Here is a 20,299-nt window from a genome sequence, read left to right on the forward strand (position 1 = left end):
ATTTTGTTCTCTCGGGATTTGGTGAATCTCGAACCAAGAGAAGGCATCGAGTTTGGAATTCGTCTTAGCCAGGTACGCGACCATGTTGGGCTCCTTGGCGATGTAATCTCCCTTAACCTGGTTTACGATCAACTGCGAGTCGCAGTGTATTCGCAGGTTATGGGAGCCGAGCTTCTGTGCTAGCTCTATCCCTACAATGAGCGCTTCGTATTCAGCTTCATTGTTGGAGGCTTGGAAGCCGTAGTGAAGGGCATATCGCAGCTTTTCCCCATCGGGGTTAATCAGGATTATTCCGGTGCCAGCCCCCCGAGCATTAGATGCTCCGTCTACGTATAACTCCCAGATGGGACCCGTTGGGTCTACCTTCCTTTTCCGAGTTAGCTCGTTATCGTTTAAGTCAGTTTCCGCTCTTCCCATATCGGGAGCGTAGGAGAATTCTGCCACGAAGTCGGCTAAGGCCTGCCCCTTTATAGCCGTTCTTGGGTGGAACTCAATCCCGTACTCGCTCAATTCCTGGGACCAGATCGCCATGCGAGTCGACGTTCCCTTTTGAAGAGCTTTACCGATTGGATGCTCAGTTCGCACCGCAATTGGGTGAGCTTGGAAGTACGGTCGTAGCTTCTTTGCTGCCGTTACGAGAGCCAGAGAAAGCTTCTCAATCCCGGTGTAGCGCGTTTCCGCGTCGAGTAAGGCTTTGGTTACGTAGTAGATTGGCCATTGGACCTTGTTTTCTTCGCGGACAAGGACGGCGCTTGCAGCTCTTTCAGAGACGGCGAGATACACGTACAGCGTCTCGCCCTCTTTTGGTTTAGAGAGGAATGGTGGGGACCCAAAGTAAGCCTTCATTTCTTGGAAGGCACTTTCGCATTCGTCCGTCCACTCAAAGCCGTCCGTCTTCTTCAGAGCTTTGAAGAACGGTTGACACTTGTCGGTGGCTTTAGACACGAAGCGTGTCAGAGCGGCAATCCGACCGGTCAGGCTTTGCACTTCTTTGACTCGTCTTGGCGACTTCATTTCAAGGAGTGCCTTGATTTTTTCCGGGTTCGCTTCTATGCCTCGTCGGCTGACGATATAACCGAGGAACTTTCCGGATTCAACCCCGAATACGCATTTGTTGGGGTTGAGCTTCATTTTATATCGGCGGAGGATTGTGAACATCTCCCTAAGGTCGCGTACGTGATTAGTTGCCAGCAGGCTTTTAACGAGCATGTCGTCCACGTATACTTCCATTGTCTTGCCGATTTGATCGGCGAAGATCCGATTTACCAAGCGTTGGTAGGTTGCTCCCGCGTTCTTAAGGCCGAAAGGCATGACCTTGTAACAGTAGAGACCTCGATCAGTGACAAAGGTTGTCTTAATTTGATCGGGCTCGTGCATTCGAATTTGGTTGTAGCCTGAATAGGCGTCCATGAAGCTTAGGAGTTCATGGCCGGCCGTGGCGTCCACCGGTTGTTCGATGCGCGGGAGTGGAAAGCAATCCTTAGGGCAGGCTTTGTTAAGATCTTTGTAGTCTATACAAATTCGCCACTTCCCGTTGGGCTTTTTTACCATTACCACGTTGGCGACCCACTTGGGGTACTTAGCCTCTCGAATGAAGTTTGCGGTGAGGAGTTTCTCGACCTCTTCATTTATGGCCAGGTATCATTCTGGGTTGAACGTTCGTCTAGCCTGCACTTTTTCGGCGACCTTTGGGTCATCGTTCAGTCGGTGCACTATTACCTAGGGATCGATTACGGGCACGTCCGCATGAGTCCATGCAAAAACATCCTTGAACTCCCTAAGGAAGGCGGTAAGCTGAGTTTTGATGGCGAGTGGAAGTCGGGTGCCGATTTTTACAACTTGATCAGGCTTCGACTCGTCCAGGACGATTGGCACAAGATCATCGGAGGTTTCCACTTTAAGTCTTTCGATTTCATCACGGGGGTCAAGTTCTCCGAACTTCGTTGCATCCCTTAGGTTGCATGGGTAATCGTCTTCCAGTTGGAAGATTGTGTTGACCGCTTTTCCCGCGGACTTGCCATCAACTCCTTGCACGTAGCATATTCTGGCTTGGGATTGGTCTCCAACCATGATGCCAATTCCCCCTTCGGTGGGGAACTTCACCAGTAGGTGATACGTGGAAGTGATTGCCCTTAGCCGGTTCAACGTGGGTCGCCCGATGATTAAGTTGTAGGGCGACTCTTGATCGACCACTAGGAATGGGACCATGTGAACGGCTTCGATTCCTCCAGGGTGTTGTCAATGGTGCCCACAAGAAGAGTAGTAGTGTCTATTTATGTACATTTGATGTCATATAGTCTTACGAAGACTCTTGCTTGTAATTGCCTATTCATTCATTAATAAAGTTGAAACGTTCATTCATTCTTTCTTTGTTTGAAGCTTTATGATAAAACCTTAGTCTTTTAGTCCATAAACAAACTTAACAACTTACGAAGAGACAAATGTATATTTGCATGAACAAACTCTTCGTAGTTTGCTTAAAACGATATATTCGCAATCTTAGGGTCAAAGGACTATTGACCTCAGTATGATTATTAGAAGAATCTATGATGTCTGGTTATGAGGCATTGAGAGTTAGGAACTCTATAGTTCTTCTATGTATCTTCCGAAGGTACTGAATTGACCAGTGCACTTCTAGAGACAAGATAAGAACAAACCATTTAACCTCTTATGTCTCGAAGTCACTATGTATGAATTGCATCATGCTTACCTTAATCCTGAAATGAGACATGCAATTTCACACCTTAGTACTCTCATTTGAGAAAGTCAAAGTTCGGACTCACTATGTGATTCCGAACAAGGCCTATTGGTGAAGTACTAAGTTGTGAGTTTGTCATGAGTAACTTTGTGAAGTTCTCATAGATATGGAATTCATGTACAAGATTGCTGAAATGCAATGTATGTCACCTCATGCTTTGTTCCTTGGAGTGTGAATAAATGAACTGGCCAGTGTCCAAATTGAGTCCTGACTCTTTTGGATGAAACAATGTGACTTGTTAGCTCCTCGTCAATACATTGTTTCTAACTTATTCACAAGCGACAAAGGAGTTGAGGAAATAACAGCTAGAAGGGTAAAATGGTAATTTAGTAAATCCCGACTAGCTGATGACATTCATGAAGGGTAAACATAGATAATATTCAGTGGATCCGCTCATCATAATTAGGTCGAATTCTTGAGTAGAAAATAAATTCATTTGAACCGAGAGATTTTCAGTGTCAGCTCTTTAGTGGAGTCAGTTGGCATTAAGCTAAACTTGGAAAAGGTTTGTGAACTTTTGAGTCCAAGTGTTTAGCTAAAGCTTTGTTCATTTGGGTCCATGAGGTCACTGTCACGAATCACATCGATAGGAATAGTTAAACTGGAAGCTAAGCCAAAACAAGAACGAAAATAGTTAAAAGGGTATTTTTGTCTTTTGAGACAAACGATGAAATGAATGTCAATAAATTTTTGACAAGGTCATTTTATGACATGTTTCACTCGGCCATGACTTGATCATTGGGCCTTGTGAATTAATTTCATTTCATAAGAATTTTATTGAAAATTCTAAATGGGCCTTTTCTTATGTTGTCTTGAACAAGTGAAGAAAATTCTAGAAGCCTTTTTCTAGACATGTTGGGCGCCCATAATACCCAAGAAAGAGAAATTATTTTGTGCATAAATGTATTTAGATACTTGCCAAAAGAAAAAGAGGAAACAAATTTGCATATTAGATGCACAAGGGAGTCGGCCAAGAGACTAATAGGCAAGCCAAGGAACAAAAAAGGAAACAAATCCTAGCCTTCTAGAAGGCTGCCTTGGGCGCCTAAGAGGAATGGGAAATAAGGGTTATTTTGCTCATGAATATGTGATATTCTATAGAAGAGGAAACTACCTTATTGAAGGTGAGACCTCTCCTATAAATTGGAGCCTCATTTCCTCACAATTCATTCATCCAAGTTTAAGAGATTTGAGAGACTCTCTCTCTAGAACTTGGCCGAAGTCCTCTTCTCTCTCTCTCTAGTTTATTTTCGATTTTTTTTCTTGTCTTGGCACCTAGGTCCTCACTCGACCTAGCGTTTAGCTCTGCGACTTCAAGACTTGTTCTTAAGTCGTAGTGTTTAAAAGTGCCCACTCACTGATTCCTTCTTTTCGAGTGATTTAGTGATAGAAACTATCGTGGTTGCTCGAGTTCCCGAGGAAAGAAAAGAGAGACGTGCTGCGAGGGGAGACGAACGTTGCCAACCTTCCAAAGGCTCATCAACGTTCAAGCATCAAAAAGGTTAGTAACTTTAATAGCTCATATTAGTTTTTATTTACATGCACATGCTCTTGTCTAGGTTAGTAAAAACTAGTTTTACTTAAAAAGAAAATTTTTAAAATTCCGCTGCTTAACGAAGCGTTAAACTTTTTCTCAAACCCTAGATCGATTCCAACAAATGGTATCAGAGCTATGGTCAAAGGAATGCATGTGCATGTTTTTAAATTATGAGCTTGAAAATCGTTTTCGAAAGTTTACTAATTTTGTGACAAGTTAGAATTGTAATCTTAGATTTTTTTTTAATTTATTGCTCATGCCTTTAAATTAAAAACCATGTTGATTTTCTATGAGTTTGGGATGATGTTAAAACACATTAGAATCAGTTCTAAAAGTTTTTAATTTTTTATATTGAAAAACGTGTTTTAAAGGTTTGAGATTTTTCGAGTAAATTTTGTGACTAGTTTTATTTTCTTGCTAGTTTCGTTTATTTACTTGAATCGTTTTATGCATGTTGTTATTTCTTTTATTCTATGTTATTACCCTGCTAATAAAACACAAATAAAAGCTTTAAACAATATCTTAAAACGTTCCGTTACACTCGATTCTTTTTCGCACCTAAAAGGACGAAGCTTTAATTTATTTCTTTTTCTTCGAGCTGGAATGTAAACCCGCATTAAAAGCGGCATAACTCTCTGCTCTGAAATCTAAATTTAATGATTCTTGAATCAAATTAAAGCTCTGTCTGTCCTCTGTCCAATGCCACCGGTTTCGGCTCAAAAGGACATCGGAGCCGCCAGATATGGCGATTTTACTCTGAGGTGCGCGGCTGTCTGAAACTCCAGTTTTTTAGAAATCCGGATTTTCAAACCCCACTACCATGAGTTATAGAACTCTAATGAGAAAATTTTCTTGAGCAAAAATGTTTTTCATATGATTATAAACATGATGTGTAAAGATTAAAAGTTTTGATTTTTGAAAGATTAATTGAAATTGTTTTTTTACAAAACTGGTTTGAATTTTGAAAAACCGTTTTCACTTTCAAACTTGAAAATATTTTGTCATCCAAATCAAATAAGTTTTCAAAATGTTTTCAAAACTATATCTATATCACATATGTTCAAAATCTATATGCTCTTGAAATTTTGAGTGGGAGGTCTCCTTGTAGACAAGCCGAAAAATAAAAAGATGTGTAATCTCAAACTTTCAAGTGTTCGAGTGAGTTGAAGTTCACACTTCCCTCACGCACTTTCCCGAAATAGAAAATAGGAAAAGATCGAGTATGTACCTTGTGCCTTTATGCACTAATACTGCTCTGAACATGTCGATCTAGGATTCTCTTCTAGTTGTCCGCTCTGTCGCTCTCTAACTAGGAAATTTGTTTCCGAACTTAAAAGAGTCGATGAACCAACTCCAAAAACTAAGTGGGAGGGTTATACTCGTTGTTTGTAACCCGCGATCCCCAACACTAGTGAAAGATGCAATAACGTGGGACTAAGAGCCGCTCTTGCGACCCTCACTTAAATGTGAGTACTCCAAGGCGTTATTGCTTCGATCATTGCTCAATGAGCTACGTCCGAGAGTGATGCAATGATGGCAAGGCCTCCCCTTGGGGGATTGTTTTTCAAAGCTAATCTTTTGGACTAAGTGGTTGGTTGCACACTTAGGCTCAATCCCTAGTATCCTTCCTTAAGGCTCTGCGAAAGGATATGAGTGATCAAACCAATTTACAAGGTGGCTAGTCAAAATGATGTACTGACATCTTGGCTTAGCATTAATGATGTGTCATTTATTTATAAATGGAGATTTTTTGCGGCCTTCTCTTGAGGGAGTAAATTATCGTTTAGTTTATAACACCTTTGGATTTTACAAAAGTCTTAATGAAACTTAAATCCTAAACCAAAGACTAATCATAATCTTGTTTCAACTTAAATAGGCAATATGTCTCTCAACCATCTCTCAATCTTTCTTTCCTCGAACAAACTCGAAAACGAAAACTACATAGACTCGAAACGTAACCTCGACATAATACCTACCGTTAACAAGCACAAATGGGTACTCACCACCCCGTGTCCTCCTCTGACGAATGATGATTCAACTCAAGAGGACAATGACGCCTTAGCGGCCTGGCTTCGATCCGATGAGATTGTGAGGTGCTACATCTTGGCATCTATGAACAATGTGCAACATCGTGACATCGAGACTGCCGCTAACATGCTCCACAATCTCCTTGAGATGTTTGGAGGGCAAGGGCGTCAAACAAGGCTACAAGCAGTCCGACAGTTTATGAACTGTCATATGCAGGCTAGGACTCCTGTTGGAGACTTCATGATACTGATCATTAGTTTTCTGAATAACATGGAAATCCTAGGATCTGAGATTGATGGGAAGAATATCATAGATATGATCTTAGAAACTCTCCCTGCATCTCTTGATACCTCCAAGATGAACTACTCCACAAACAAGCTAGAGTACACTGTTACCAAGCTTATGATGGAACTTCACACTGCTGTAGGTCTCAATAAGAGAAAGAGGAATCAAGGAGAGGCACATGCTACTGAGCAAAAAGCCTCCGCCTCTGGAACTAAGAAGAGACCTCACAAGGCCGATAAAAGGAACTGTCCCGCTTATCTCAAAGCAAAGGAACATAGTATTGTACTAGTTACCGAAGCATGCTTAGTAGCTGATAATGTATCAACGTGGATTCTTGACTCCGCTGCTACTAACCATATTTGTTGTTCCTTGAATGGTTTCAAGAAAACCAAAAGCTTAGAGGAAGGCGAGTTCTGTTTCAAATGGGGTGATGGGAGCCTGGTGTCCGCGAAGGCTGTGGGATCCGTGACGCTGTCTTTTGAAGACCGCACTTTAAACTTGAATAATGTTTATTTTGTTCCTACCTTTGGGAAGAACTTAATATCCGTTGCTCGTCTTCGTGAGCAAGATTATTATTTAAAGTTTATAAAGAATGGAATTCGTATTTCTTTTTCTAATTCTTTTGTCACTGATGCATGTATGAAGAATGGTCTTTTTTACATCTATCCCACTCAACCTTCTCTCTTAGACACCGAAATAGATAACGATCTAATTAGGGAGCCAAAGAGGATCAAACTTTCTGAATCCTCCGATCTAACAAAATCAACATACCTCTGGCACTTGAGACTTGGTCATATCAGTCTAGATAGGATTAAGAGACTTGTGAGGGACGGTCCACTCCAAGCCTCTGCAATAGGTTCACTACCTACTTGTGAATCCTGCATAGAAGGAAAAATGACTAAGCGACCTTTCTCCGATAAGGGTCGAAGAGCCACTGAGTTGCTGGAACTAATACATTCTGATGTATGTGGTCCGCTCAGCCAACAGGCACGTGGGGGATACGAATACTTCGTTACCTTCACCGATGATTACTCACGATATGGGTTTGTCTATTTGCTCAAACACAAATCCGAGACCTTTAACTTATTTAAGGTCTTTAGGGCTTTAGTGGAAAAGCAACCTGGCAAAGTGATCAAAACCCTTCGATCCGATCGAGGTGGTGAGTATATGTCTGGAGAGTTCGATGACTTTCTTAAAGAAGAAGGTATCGCTTCTCAGCTTACCGCACCTGGTACACCTCAACAAAACGGAGTGTCAGAGAGAAGAAACCGAACTCTTATGGAGATGGTTAGATCAATGATGAGTTACTCATCACTCCCGCTTTCCTTTTGGGGATATGCCCTTGAAACAGCCGCCTATATTATGAACCAAGTTCCGTCCAAAACGGTTCCTGGTACTCCTTATGAATGATGGACTGGCCGTAAAGTGAATCTTGGCCGCATCCGAATTTGGGGCTGCCCTGCACACGTGCTGAGGCAAAAGACTAGCAAGTTGGCTAGTAGGTCAGAATTGTGCCTGTTTGTGGGATATCCAAAGGAAACCAAAGGTTTTACTTTCTATAGTCCCGAGGACGATAAGACTTTCGTTAGCACGAATGCTCGTTTCCTTCAGGAGGACCTTGTGAAAGATGCAAAACCTTGAAGCAAAATTGTGCTTGAAGAAAAGTTGGGTGAGGAAGCTTCTACCTCATCTGTAAGAACTGTTCTTACCCCAACTGAAACACAACCTAACTCATCAGAATCTCGTCAAGTAGTACTTCGACGCAGTGGGAGGGCTGTTCAATAGCCTGACAGGTACATGTCTTATGGAGACTCTCTTGTAGCCGTCTCCGACATGGATGACCCTGTTTCCTATAGCCAAGCGATGGCTTGTTCTGAATCAAACCTTTGGCTTGACGCCATGAAAGTTGAAATGCACTCGATGTATGTCAACAAAGTCTAGAAACTTGTAGACCTTCCTTGTTGTCGGCCCGTCTCGGACCGACGAGGAAAAAGACATCACTTCGACCCACGCGAGGCCTTTGACAGCAGAGCCTTGCCTCAGCCATTGGCCGGCCCAAACCAATGGCCGGCCCAAGTTCAGCCGGCCAATGGCCGGCCATATGCTCAGCCGGCTCATGGCCGGCCCAAGGGTCTCACTCGGCCATTGGCCGAGGCAAAGCTTCAGCCGGCCAATGGCCGAGGCAAAGTTTCAGTCGGCCAATGGCCGACCCAAGGGTCTCACTCGGCCATTGGCCGAGGCAAAGCTTCAGCCGGCCAATGGCCGGCCCAGTTCACTCAGCCATTGGCCGAGGCAAAGCATCAGTCGGCCAATAGCCGACCCAAGGGTCTCACTCGGCCATTGGCCGAGGCAAAGCTTCAGCCGGCCAATGGCCGACCCAAGGGTCTCACTCGGCCATTGGCCGAGGCAAAGCTTCAGCCGGCCAATGGCCGGCCCAGTTCACTCGGCCATTGGCCGAGGCAAAGTTTTAGTCGGCCAATGGCCGACCCAAGGGTCTCACTCGGCCATTGGCCGAGGCAAAGCTTCAGCCGGCCAATGGCCGGCCCAGTTCACTCAGCCATTGGCCGAGGCAAAGCATCAGTCGGCCAATGGCCGACCCAAGGGTCTCACTCGGCCATTGGCCGAGGCAAAGCTTCAGCCAGCCAATGGCCGACCCAAGGGTCTCACTCGGCCATTGGCCGAGGCAAAGCTTCAGCCGGCCAATGGCCGGCCCAGTTCACTCGGCCATTGGCCGAGGCAAAGTTTTAGTCGGCCAATGGCCGACCCAAGGGTCTCACTCGGCCATTGGCCGAGGCAAAGCTTCAGCCGGCCAATGGCCGGCCCAGTTCACTAGGCCATTGGCCGAGGCAAAGCTTCAGTCGGCCAATGGCCGACCAAACATGCTCTCTCGCCCATTGGCCGGTCCAACCATTCAGCCGGCCAATGGCCGACCCAACCTTGCTCACTCGGCCAAGGGGTCTTCAAACCACCCTTTGGCTGCCTATAAATACAGGGGCCACTCCCCTAGTCGAGGTAATCCATTCTTGAGTACTGAAACGCTGTCGAACTCGTACCTCGCTCGTTTCTCTCAAACCTCTATACTCCACCTCAATCCCACTAATGTTGAGCGTCGGAGAGGTAAACAGGGGCACCCCCCCTGTTTCCCCTTTGTAGTTCACAATCTCTTGTTTGCTTTTCACGTATCGAGACGAGGTGAGCTCCACCCACAGCTAAGGGACGACTTGGGATACCAAGTCCGACACGCTCGAGCCGGAGTGAGACCACTTGGTCCGGCCTTGGGTCTAACCACTCTGGGCTCCTAAATAGTTGTCCAAAAACTAGCGACAACATTTTGGCGCTAAAAGGAGGGGGTCTCTCGACCTTGGCAACACATCCCCTCTACCAGTCTTCTTCTCACTTCTACGACTCTCGAGAGATGAGTCGTAGCCCTGCCACCCCCGTGGGCGCCGGAGCGACTAGCTCGAGGCGCAACCTCCAAAGCTCTGCGCACCGTCTCGAAGGGCAACCTCATGATAATGAGAGCCAGCCCCGAGACCCAGCGAATGACCTCGAGGCTGCAGTCCGAGAGGACGCGGCTCGAAGGCTCGCCGAGCTCCTAGACCGCACCGGCGTCACCGGCGCGCTCATCGCCGACCTCCTCGACTCCAACAACGTCGACGACGTCAACCACAAGACCAACCTCGACCACGACGCTCACGAAAGTGGACGCCCGCGCACGCTTCCAAGGGGACACCCTAGAGCGACCGCGTCAAGACGTCAACTTCCTTATGAGCACGCGCACGCGCCCTCGAGGGAACACCCCCGGGCGTCCATGTCAAGGCTCCAAAGCTCACGCAATACCCAAGAACGCTCAGTCTCGAGGTCCCGAAAGAAACGCTCCAAGCTCACCGTCCGCGTCCAAAACCCTTGTGAAGGTGACAACGTCGATGGCCGCGGCCTCCGTCAAGGGCGTCGTCTGAATGACGCGCCCTTAACAAGGGTGATAGGGACGGCTTCCGGAGACTTGAGAGACCGCCTCAGTTCTCAAAGAGAGAATCACGGGTTCGACTTGAGAGAAAAACTCAACGCCCGGCGCGAGACCGCGATCGTCTTGGGACAACAACCGCCCAACATTGATCGAGCACCCAACCAGAAGCGCGCAGCCGCGCTTGTGATACCGGCCGTTGCTCTCGAGTCACGAAGGAAAAGGCCCCGGAAGGGTCAAGTCCCTAATGACCACCCTTCTCCAGCCCCAAAGCGATCCTTCGTCCCGCTCAACACAACGCCCGACCGGATCCTGAGCTTACGCCGCGATGAGCTGGGAAGCCCCGCTCCACTCACAAAGGACCCCGCGAAGCGAGATCGAAGTAGGTTCTGCGAATACCACAAACATCACGGGCACGTGACAATCGAATACAACCAGCTTAAGAAGCGAATTGATTCCCTAATTCGAGGTGGGGACTTCAAGGAATTCGTCGCATCTACTAGCAAGCCATGATTGTCGCGACTTCGACCTTTAAATTCACGCCCGAACCCGATCGGCTTCGTGATCACTTTTATTTCAAAATTGTAATTTTCTTTTTTCTCAAAAGAAGGCCAAGTGCCATGACTACCTGTAACAACCCCCTTTATTGCAATAAAGAGTTATTCTACACATGACAACTTTTTGACACGCACTATTGTGTACCTCCAACACAAGAGTTTCTTGGCCTTCGTCTCACAAACGCAAGAAACTCGGGGGGCTAACATGGATCAATGCTCAACTCAAAAACAATTCAACAACAACTAAAAAAAAAGAATAATAATAAAATCTCAAGGGGCCGATGGTTAGGCCGGAAGTCCCAAAGAAAGACTCTTCACATGTCTCCTCGAGATGAGTTCATCCCTCGAGTCGAGCTTCGAGTCCGCAAGTCGACCGATGCTCCTCGCGCCGACTCTTCATGAAACTCCTCGTGCAGGCTATACGTGAGTCCTCGAGTCGAGTTCGAGTCCACGAGTCGACTGATACTCCTCGTGCCGACTCTTCACATGTCTCCTCGAGATGAATTCATTCCTCGAGTCGAGCTACGAGTCCGCGAGTCGACCGATGCTCCTCGCGCCGACTCTTCACGAAACTCCTCGTGCAGGCTCTACGTGAGTCCTCGAGTCGAGTTCGAGTCCACGGGTCGACTGATACTCCTCGTGCCGACTCTTCACATGTCTCCTCGAGATGAATTCATTCCTTGAGTCGAGCTACGAGTCCGCGAGTCGACCGATGCTCCTCGCGCCGACTCTTCACGAAACTCCTCGTGAGTCCTCGAGTCGAGTTCGAGTCTACGCGTCGACTGATACTCCTCGTGCCGACTCTTCGCATGTCTCCTTGAGATGAATTCATTCCTCGAGTCGAGCTACGAGTCCGCGAGTCGACCGATGCTCCTCGCGCCGACTCTTCACGAAACTCCTCGTGCAGGCTCTACGTGAGTCCTCGAGTCGAGTTCGAGTCCACGAGTCGTCTGATACTCCTCGTGCCGACTCCACATGTCTCCTCGAGATGCGTTCATTCCTCGAGTCGAGTTTGAATCCACGAGTCGACGAGCTACTCCTCGTGGCAACTCCACATGTCTCCTCGAGATGCGTTCATTCCTCGAGTCGAGTTCGAATCCACGAGTCGACAAGCCACTCCTCGTGCCGACTTCACACGCCTCCTCGAGACGAGTTCATTCCTCGAGTCGAGTTCGAGTCGATGAGTCGACAAGCTACGCCTTGTGCCGACCCCACATGGCTCCTCGAGATGAGTTCATTCCTCGAGTCGAGTTCGAACCCACGAGTTGACCGATAGTCCTCGTGCCGATTCTTCACGAAACTCCTCGTGCAGGCTCTACGTGAGTCCTCGAGTCGAGTTCGAGTCCACGAATCGATTGATACTCCTCGTGCAGGCTCTACGATGTCTCCTCGAGATGAGTTAATTCCTCGAGTCGAGCTCCGAGTCCGCGAGTCGACCGATACTCCTCGCGACGACTCTTTACGAAACTCCTCGTGCAGGCTCTACGTGAGTCCTCGAGTCGAGTTCGAGTCCACGAGTCGATTGATACTCCTCGTGCAGGCTCTACGATGTCTCCTCGAGATAAATTCATTCCTCGAGTCAAGCTCCGAGTCCGCGAGTCGACCGATACTCCTCGCGACGACTCTTCACGAAACTCCTCGTGCAGGCTCTACGAGAGCCCTTGAGTTGAGTCCCGAGTCCTCAAGACAACTAACCACTCCTCGTGCAGGCTCTACGAGAGCCCTCGAGTTGAGTCCTGAGTCCACAAGCCAACTAACCACTCCTCTTGCAGGCTTTACATGAGTCCTCGAGTTGAGTCCCAAGTCCACAAGTCAACTAACTATTCCTCGTGCAGGCTCTACATGAGCCCTCGAGTTGAGTCTTGAGTCCGCGCTCGCCGCCCAGCTCGTGGGCCGAAAGGCAACGAGTTACAAATGGGTTCAAGGTCTGCGTCCGCTGGGCGTATCTGGTCTAGCCAGCGTCCACGGGAAACCTCGCCACACAAAAGTGGCATCGCGCTCGCCGCCCAGCTCGTGGGCCGAAAGGCAACGAGTTACAAATGGGTTCAAGGTCTGCGTCCGCTGGGCGTAACTGGTCTAGCCAGCATCCACAGGAAACCTCGCCACACAAAAGTGGCATCGCGCTCGCCGCCCAGCTCGTGGGCCGAAAGGCAACGAGTTACAAATGGGTTCAAGGTCTGAGTCCGCTGGGCGTATCTGGTCTAGCCAGCGTCCACGGGAAACCTCGCCACACAAAAGTGGCATCGCGCTCGCCGCCCAGCTCGTGGGCCGAAAGGCAACGAGTTACAAATGGGTTCAAGGTCTGCGTCCGCTGGGCGTATCTGGTCTAGCCAGCGTCAACGGGAAACCTCGCCACACAAAAGTGGCATCGCGCTCGCCGCCCAGCTCGTGGGCCGAAAGGCAACGAGTTACAAATGGGTTCAAGGTCTGCGTCCGCTGGGCGTATCTGGTCTAGCCAGCGTCCACGGGAAACCTCGCCACACAAAAGTGGCATCGCGCTCGCCGCCCAGCTCGTGGGCCGATAGGCAACGAGTTACAAATGGGTTCAAGGTCTGCGTCCGCTGGGCGTATCTGGTCTAGCCAGCGTCCACGAGAAACCTCGCCACACAAAAGTGGCATCGCGCTCGCCGCCCAGCTCGTGGGCCGAAAGGCAACGAGTTACAAATGGGTTCAAGGTCTGCGTCCGCTGGGCGTATCTGGTCTAGCCAGCGTCCACGGGAAACCTCGCCACACAAAAGTGGCATCGCGCTCGCCGCCCAGCTCGTGGGCCGAAAGGTAACGAGTTACAAATGGGTTCAAGGTCTGCGTCCGCTGGGCGTATCTGGTCTAGCCAGCGTCCACGGGAAACCTCGCCACACAAAAGTGGCATCGCGCTCGCCGCCCAGCTCGTGGGCCGAAAGGCAACGAGTTACAAATGGGTTCAAGGTCTGCGTCCGCTGGGCGTATCTGGTCTAGCCAGCGTCCACGGGAAACCTCGCCACACAAAAGTGGCATCGCGCTCGCCGCCCAGCTCGTGGGCCGAAAGGCAACGAGTTACAAATGGGTTCAAGATCTGCGTCCGCTGGGCGTATCTGGTCTTGCCAGCGTCCACGGGAAACCTCGCCACACAAAAGTGGCATCGCGCTCGCCGCCCAGCTCGTGGGCCGAAAGGAAACGAGTTACAAATGGGTTCAAGGTCTGCGTCCGCTGGGCGTATCTGGTCTAGCCAGCGTCCACGGGAAACCTCGCCACACAAAAGCGGCATCGCGCTCGCCGCCCAGCTCGTGGGCCGAAAGGCAACGAGTTACAAATGGGTTCAAGGTCTGCGTCCGCTGGGCGTATCTGGTCTAGCCAGCGTCCACGGGAAACCTCGCCACACAAAAGTGGCATCGCGCTCGCCGCCCAGCTCGTGGGCCGAAAGGCAACGAGTTACAAATGGGTTCAAGGTCTGCGTCCGCTGGGCGTATTCTGTCTAGCCAGCGTCCACGGGAAACCTCGCCACACAAAAGTGGCATCGCGCTCGCCGCCCAGCTCGTGGGCCGATAGGCAACGAGTTACAAATGGGTTCAAGGTTTGCGTCCGCTGGGCGTATTTGGTCTAGCCAGCGTCCACGGGAAACCAGGCCACACAAATGTGGCATCACGCTCGCCGCCCAGCACGTGAGCCGATAGGCAACGAGTTTTAAATGGGTTCAAAGGCTTGCGTCCGCCAGGGCGTATCTGGTCTAGCCAGCGTCCACGGAAAACCCGGTCACGCAACGTGACACCGAGGCCCCCCGAAGCCCAAGCCGTGCTAATCGATCATGCCTTCATTGGTAGGTCGAGAAAACAAGCCGCGCACAACAAAGACGTGCAAATCGATTACGCCTTCGTTGGTAAGTCGAGGAAATAAGCCACACGCAACAAAAGCCGTCCCTCGTGACGCATAAAGGCCGTCCCTCGTGACGCACAAAGCCGTCCCTCGTGACGCACCGATGCCATCCCTCGCGATGCATTGAAAGCCCTTCTACAATGCGACCACAAACCCGAGAGCGTTTGTCCTGGGTCCGCACATCAACACAAGCACTGAGTTTCCGCTCGACCTACGCTCGACCAGAAACTCGGGGGGCTAATGTTGTCGGCCCGTCTCGGATCGACGAGGAAAAAGACATCACTTCGACCCACGCGACCGGCGCGAGGCCTTTGACGGCAGAGCCTTGCCTCAGCCATTGGCCGGCCCAAACCAATGGCCGGCCCAAGTTCAGCCGGCCATATGCTCAGCCGGCCCATGGCCGGCCCAAGGGTCTCACTCGGCCATTGGCCGAGGCAAAGCTTCAGCCGGCCAATGGCCGGCCTAGTTCACTCGGCCATTGGCCGAGGCAAAGTTTCAGTCGGCCAATGGCCGACCCAAGGGTCTCACTCGGCCATTGGCCGAGGCAAAGCTTCAGCCGGCCAATGGCCGGCCCAGTTCACTCAGCCATTGGCCGAGGCAAAGCTTAAGTCGGCCAATGGCCGACCCAAGGGTCTCACTCGGCCATTGGCCGAGGCAAAGCTTCAGCCGGCCAATGGCCGACCCAAGGGTCTCACTCGGCCATTGGCCGAGGCAAAGCTTCAGCCGGCCAATGGCCGGCCCAGTTCACTCGGCCATTGGCCGAGGCAAAGTTTTAGTCGGCCAATGGCCGACCGAAGGGTCTCACTCGGCCATTGGCCGAGGCAAAGCTTCAGCCGGCCAATGGCCGGCCCAGTTCACTAGGCCATTGGCCGAGGCAAAGCTTCAGTCAGCCAATGGCCGACCCAACATGCTCACTCGGCCATTGGCCGGTCCAACCATTTAGCCGGCCAATGGCCGACCCAACCTTGCTCACTCGGCCAAGGGGTCTTCAAACCACCCTTTGGCTGCCTATAAATACAGGGGCCGCTCCCCTAGTCGAGGTAATCCATTCTTGAGTACTGAAACGCTGTCGAACTCGTACCTCGCTCGTTTCTCTCAAACCTCTATACTCCACCTCAATCCCACTAATGTTGAGCGTCGGAGAGGTAAACAGGGGCACCCCCCCTGTTTCCCCTTTGTAGTTCACAATCTCTTGTTTGCTTTTCACGTATCGAGACGAGGTGAGCTCCACCCACAGGTAAGGGACGACTTGGGATACCAAGTCCGACACGCTCGAGCCGGAGTGAGACCACTTGGTCCGGCCTTGGGTCTAACCACTCTGGGCTCCTAAATAGTTGTCCAAAAATGAGCGACAACATTCCTGAAGGGATTAAACCCGTAGGGTGTAAGTGGATATACAAGAAGAAAAGGGGTCCTGATGGGAACGTCGAGACGTTCAAAGCACGACTTGTGGCTAAGGGTTATACCCAACAAGAAGGGATTGACTATGAAGAAACCTTCTCGCCAGTCACGATGCTTAAATCCATCCGCATACTCCTATCCATAGCTGCAGCTCTCGACTATGAGATCTGGCAAATGGATGTCAAGACAGCCTTTCTGAATGGCAATCTTGACGAGCGCATTTACATGGCTCAACTAGACGGTTTCGTGGATAAAGGTCAAGAGACCAAGGTTTGTGAGTTGCTTAAGTCCATTTATGGATTAAAGCAAGCATCTAGGTCATGGAATATTAGATTCGATGAAACTGTAAAGAGCTTTGGCTTTGAACAGTCAATAGATGAGCCTTGTGTTTACAAGTTAATACACGAAGGCAAAGTTGTGTTTCTGGTACTATATGTCGATGATATACTACTCATTGGTAATGACGTGGGTAAGTTATCTGAGGTCAAGGTTTGGCTGGCAAAGCAATTCGATATGAAGGATCTAGGAGAAGCCGCATACATTATGGGAATCCAAATCTTTCGAGATAGGAAAAACCGGACCCTGTCGCTCTCTCAAGCATCTTATATTGATAAGGTGATGGATCGCTTCTCGATGCAAGACTGCAAGAGGGGTCAAACACCCTTTAGGCATGGAGTTTCACTCTCTAAGGACCAATCTCTCAAGAGTGCACAAGAGATTGAAGACATGAGGAAGATTCCTTACTCCTCTGCCGTAGGAAGCCTCATGTATGCTATGATTTGCACTAGACCTGATAGCTGTTTCGCCGTTGGCGTAGTTAGCCGTTTCCAATCCAACCCTGGACCCGAGCACTGGATTGCTGTTAAGCATGTTCTTAAGTATCTTCGAAGAACTAGGAACTCGATGCTTACATACTCAGGTACTGACCTGACTATGACGGTATATACCGACTCCGACTTTCAAGCGGATAAGGATTCCAGGAAATCCACTTCGGGATCTGTGTTCATCCTTAATGGTGGAGCTGTTGTGTGGAGGAGTATTAAGCAATCTTGCATTGCTGACTCCACAATGGAAGCAGAATATGTGGCTGCTTGTGAAGCATCCAAAGAGGCTGTATGGGTTAGAAAATTCCTTAAGTATTTGGAAGTTGTTCCGAACGTCGACGAGCCCATGACCCTTTTATTGTGATAATAGTGGGGCTGTCACTAACTCAAAGGAATCTCGAAGCCATAAGCGCTCTACACATATTGAGAGGAAATACCATTTGATTCGAGAGATCGCGCAACGCGGAGACGTGGAGGTGAAGTAGATCTCTGGCAGATCTATTCACCAAGGCCCTAGCGAACATGGTCTTCGACCAACTTCGAGAGGGATTAGGCATGTAGGACTACTCACATCTTCTTTGAGTCAAGTGGGAGTTTGTTGTCAATGGTGCCCACAAGAAGAGTAGTAGTGTCTATTTATGTACATTTGATGTCATATAGTCTTACGAAGACTCTTGCTTGTAATTGCTTTTTCATTAATAAAAAGTTAAAACGTTCATTCAATCTTCCTTGTCTGAAGCTTTATGATAAAACCTTAGTCTTTTAGTCCATAAACAAACTTAACAACTTACGAAGAGACAAATGTAGATTTGCATGAACAAACTCTTCGTAGTTTGCTTAAAACGATATATTCGCAATCTTAGGGTCAAAGGACTATTGACCTCAGTATGATTGTTAGAAGAATCTATGATGTCTGGTTATGAGGCATTGAGAGTTGGGGACTCTATAGTTCTTCTAGGTATCTTCCGAAGGTACTGAATTGACCAGTGCACTTCAAGAGACAATATAAGAACAAACCATTTAACCTCTTATGTCTCGAAGTCACTATGTATGAATTGCATCATGCTTACCTTAATCCTGAAATGAGACATGCCATTTCACACCTTAGTATTCTCATTTGAGAAAGTCAAAGTTCGGACTCACTATGTGATTCCGAACAAGGCCTATTGGTGAAGTACTAAGTTGTGAGTCTGTCATGAGTAACTTTGTGAAGTTCTCATAGATATGGAATTTATGTACAAGATTTGTAAAGGATAAACTTTTGAATCTCGCCGTTTGTAATTTAATGTTAATAAATGAGCTTTCGTGTCTGACACGTAAGTTCTTGAATGAATTATGGACGTTGAAGTTTAGAGAGTTAATTTAAATTATTTTAAGGTAATGGAAAATCTCGGAATAAATAAAGGGTTTATCGAGTTCGTCTCGAATAATAAATTATTTTCCGAGGAAATATGCCGGAATTTAATTTAAGAAATAAATTCTCAAAGATGAGAATTATTTCCGAGAAACCTTAAATATATTTAAATTAATCAAGAACGAACGAGGAAAGTCTCGGTTTGAATAACTTAATTAAAAGTTCAAGCGAGAACGGGTTTTAGTCACAAAATTTTGTGACAAGGACGTGATTGTAACGTTTTTGGAGCTATTTGAAAGAAAAGAGTAAAGAGAGGCTGTTTTAAGAGATACGTGTCACAAACCGGGTTGGCCACCTATGCGTATGTGGCGCGATGAGGATCTGCCACGCGGTTGGTCTTATCCTCTCTCTTTCCTTCTCTCTCGGCCACCTCACTCTCTCTTTCTCTTTCTCTTATTTCTTCTTCTTTCTTTTTTCTTCTCACCCGCGCGAGCTCCAACACAACCAGAACAAAGAAAAAAAAAATTCAATCGGCAACGACCACCCAAGCCTTTTCTTTCCGGCCGCTCAACCCCCCAGCACCACTCCTTCTCTCTCTTCTTCTTCCTTGCTCGCGCTCGCCCAGCGCTCCGTCACCGAGCCGCGCGCGCGCCGTCCAGCTGAGACCGAGTGACCGCCGTGAAGCTTGAGCCGCCGCGAGCTATAGAGGACGCCGGTGAAGAGAAGAGTGAGCACCAAAGAGTTTGATTTCTCCCAAAAGCAAGGTGAAATCCCTCTTACCCAAATTGAATTTAAGAGTTAGGGTTTGGATAAATTAATTTGGGGGTTCCTATTTGTGAGCGTGGGTGATGGTTTTGAATTGGTTTCCGGGGTGATTTACGCTGGGTTTTGATGTTGATGATTGGAATTGATGAGATTTGGTTTCGGTGTTGGGTTATGGTTGTTTGCTTGGCCGTGTCATTGTTGGCTGTGTGACTTGATTTTGGCCGTGGGCCTTATCTTTGGCTGAGTAGTTTTGGCCTAGATTGTTTTGGTCTTGAAATTCTTATTTTGACCGTGTGTTTACTTTGGCCGTGAGTTTGGTCTTGGTTATGTGCTTTGGTTCACTAGTTAGGTTGATGAAATTTGAGCCTCGGGGTCTTATTTTGAGTTAATGCCCGATTTGATTTTTGGTTGATTGTGAAATTGAGAAGTGATTTGGAAGTGGTTTTGAAGTTTGGTTCGTTTTTTATTTTGGAATGGAATTGTATGACAAGTTTTGATTTCGGGTTCTAAGTCGAGTCGGGAATTGGATTTGTAAATTGACTCGGTGTTTATTTCTGAATTTCACAGCTCAGTCACAGATCGGATAGAATCGAGCGAGATCGGCGGAAACTGAGCGCGTCGAAGCCCAAGAGTAGTGAATTCAGAAAGAGATTTTAGAGCTCGATCGCACTCGTGAGTCGTTTATCGCTTTATAGCGTTAGACTCGAGTTTTATTTTTGGATTTGAGATTGTATTCAGGGATTCTTTATTTAAGAATGTTCGAGAATTTAAATTCTGGTTAATTAATTCAGAATTCTCGGTTTGTATGATTTTTCGGATTATTCATTTAATTTATTTAAGACTCGTCAAATAATGATTTGGATTTTATTTCGTACTCGTTCTCTGGTACGAACTCGCACGAGTCTTGAATAAGTTTAAATTCCGAAAAGCCGAGAAATAAGTGAATTAAATTCTCGAACCCCTGAACCGACTCGCGG

The sequence above is a fragment of the Urtica dioica genome, chromosome 5 (assembly GCF_054948205.1).
Source record: "Urtica dioica subsp. dioica isolate 48M chromosome 5, U.dioica_male_clone48M_v1_H2, whole genome shotgun sequence".
NCBI lineage: Eukaryota > Viridiplantae > Streptophyta > Magnoliopsida > Rosales > Urticaceae > Urtica > Urtica dioica.